Below are 3,467 nucleotides of genomic sequence, written 5' to 3' on the forward strand. Positions count from 1 at the left end.
CATAAGAGCCACACTCCTAGACAGGATGATGACTGGCTTAGTCTAATGCAGATCTGAAGCAGGTAACCACAGCTGCTGTGGGTTCAATAATCCAACATTCAGGTCATGAGCAGGAATACTGACCTGCACTGCTCCCCACTGGCTTCCTCTGGCTCTTAGATTCTTTCGCCTCTTTCTTCCACCATTGTTCCTGAGCCTCAGTGTACCTGGGCATGCAACAGTCAGTTAGTTGCTCTCAACACTTGGAACAGTTATAAATCTCTGTAGTTACTGCCTACCACTTCAGACAGGACCCTCTAACCAAAACTGAGTGCAGCACCATTCTACAGGCATAAATATACTTATTTAGAAGTCATCTTGAATTGCTTCTCAGCCTTTTGGCTAAGATCAAGTGTAGAAGTCACCTTGATGGGTATACCTCTGGATTTGCAGTTTGGGGAGCTTCAGGCCATGATCAATTGGCCCAATTTCTTTGGCTTATGGTGAGGTAGCATAGTGTGGTGGGGGCATATTGTGGAGCATAATCTCTCACCTTATGGACAGGAAGTAAAGAAGAGGAGAAAGAGACTTGGATCTCACAGTCACTTTCAAGGGCATATCTCTAATGACTAAGGGCCTCCCACTAAGATGTCGTTCAAGCTTTCCAGCACCTCCAAGTACACTACTCTAGGTGCTTTCGGGGGGGGGGAGAGTAGATTGAAGGTTTTTGATTAATTATTTTATTTATTTACATTTCAAATACTATCTACCTTCCAGGTCCCCCCTCCACGAGCACCCCACCCAGTACCCCCTTCCTTTTGCCTCTAAGAGGGTGTTTCCCCATCCACTCAACCATTCCCACCTTACCCCACAAGCATCTTATTTCTACCCAGTAGAAGTTATTAAAGTTATGTTTTAAAGCTGGGTGTGGGGGCACACATCTATAATTCTAGCACGCAAGAGGCTGAGGCAGGAGAATCCCAAATTTGAGGCCAACCTGAGCTGTATAGTGGGAGTCTATCTCAACAAAACAACAAACAAAAGGGCTGGGGCTGTAGCTGATTGGTAGAGTGCTTGCCTAGAATATGAAGGTCCTCCCTAGGTTTGGCCCTCAGCACTGTAAAAAGAAAAACCATCAAATATGAATAAATATAAAATTATAAGCTTAGGGTACTTATTCTTAACTCCTCAGCCTTTCTTCAAAGAGTAGGCAGCCTAGGAGAGCACAGCTAACTCATATTCAACAGGCCCGAGAATGTAATTCCAGTTTTGAACTCTACTTTCCTGAAGTGGGGCTCAATTGTTCTTGAAGACCATCAAGTACAGCCTAACTATCCTCAATCACCTGTCCAAAGTCTCCTCCAAGCAATGGGACACAACTGTGTGGTTCTCCTAGACAGATCCTAGAGGAAACCTTTGGAAACTAGAGACATCTTGTTCAAATGTTTGTTGAGCTCTTGCTAACTTTCATCCTTCATCGTTATTGGCATAGGATCTGAAGGCCTACTGCCTACGTACTGACTTCCGTTCCTTCTTGGGAAAATTAGAAGGCTAAGGTTAGCCACTGAAGAGTGGAGGTCAGAGGATGAAATGACATCCACATGTAACACATCGAGCACATTCCCAGGCATAATAAACATTTGATGGACATTATCTACTAATGTAATTTGGGCTGAATTGGAGCAAATCTGTCATGGATCACTGGGAAATGGACAACAGTTGGTGGAATAAAATTTTAGCAGCTCTTTATGGAGCTTCCTGGACCCATTCACTACTCAGTGTGCTCTGGGAAAGAGTCATGTGCTGAGAAGAGTGCTGGCAAAGGTGTCATGACTGGTGGCAGTTAAAGAGAAATATCACTTAAATGTCAGAAAATGATTTGTTGAGCTACTTAAGTTTCAGGAGAACATCAGCACCACAGAGAACAGTATTAAATACTCATACATCCTTCCCAAGCTAACTGATTCCTGTCAGTACAGCACAGGTCCTGCTATCTCTGCATTCTATCACAGGAGAAAGAGTGCAATTCATTTTTATCTTTCCTCCTTTTTTATTTTCTGAAGTTAAAATATAATCATGTCATTTCCCCAATTCCCTTTCCTCCCTGTGACCACTCCCATGTGCCCTGCCCCTACCTAGCTTGCTCGCTCTCAAATTCACGGCCTCTTTTTCTTTGCTATTGTTTTACACACACACACACACACACACACACACACACACACACACACACATAGAGATACAAGCTGCATGGGGTCTGTTTAGTTCTACTTCCACGTATATGATTTTAGGGCTGACCACTTAGTATTGACTAACCAATTAGGGGGGATCATCTTTGGGGGAGACTATTTTTCCTGCTCCCAGAACTTCTTAGACGTCCTTGTTTAGGGACAGGGCCCAGTGAGCATTTCCCCTTCCACGCTAACATGTCTATTGATGTTGTCATTGCTCAGGTTTTATTTAAGCAACCATATTGCTGAGACTTCATGAGTGAAGTCATTGCTTGGAGGCACGGTCTTATGGTAGATTTCCTGGTCCCCTGGCTTTTACAATCTTTCCCCTTCTCTTCTGAGATGTTCCCTGATTCGGCTTAAGACTCATTCAACAGAAAAGAAAAGAAAACATGCCGGGCAGTGGTGGCACATGCCTTTAGTCCCAGCACTTGGGAGGCAGAGGCAGGCGGACTTCTGAGTTCGAGGCCAGCCTGGTCTACAGAGTGAGTTCCAAGACAGCCAGGGCAACACAGAGAAACCCTGTCTCGAAAAACAAAAACAAAACCAAAAACAAACAAACAAACAAAAAGAAAGAAAATTAAAGAAAAGAAAAGATGCCTGGAACTGGAAACCTACCCACCTTCCTGAGGCTAGTGAGGAGTTTTAAAAAGCCCTCTTCCAAAATTTTGACAAATAGATTATCTGCATTCTTAATGTGTATCTTCATACCCACAAGTAAATGCAGTTCTTACCCTTCATCTATGAAATTTCTCTGTGTAATAAGCAATGGCCATTACAGAAAACTATGTGTTCAAAATGTAGTGGACAACCAATCTTGGAGTAACCAGCCCCAGTGCATCATCTACAACACAGTGCTTTTCAAAGGCAGTGGTTCATAAATACAAAACCCAGAACTTACCATATGAGGTCAATTTTTCCAAGTAACAATTTGTGTGGAAGTATACTAATACCAAGAAAAGGTCAATGAGTAGGAGAGAGAAAAGCCAGTTGATGAGCTTACTGGGAAGACCGGTTTAGGACTACCCCAAGGGTACAGATCCATTGTACTTACTAGAATACACAGTTCAAAATAAATAGAGGTAGAGGAGGCAGAATTTTGTTTTGATTATACTTATGGCAGCCATGCAGGAATCTTTAACCCCATTTCTGGCTTTTATGCACATGAGTGCCTCCTCTGTGCACACTGCTGGCAAGAATTGGAAGGGGTACAAAAGAAACAACAAATGAGCTTCCTATCTCCCAACTGTGATCAAATTG

The sequence above is a fragment of the Grammomys surdaster genome, unplaced genomic scaffold (assembly GCF_004785775.1).
Source record: "Grammomys surdaster isolate TR1022 unplaced genomic scaffold, NIH_TR_1.0 61, whole genome shotgun sequence".
NCBI classification, from domain to species: Eukaryota; Metazoa; Chordata; class Mammalia; order Rodentia; family Muridae; genus Grammomys; species Grammomys surdaster.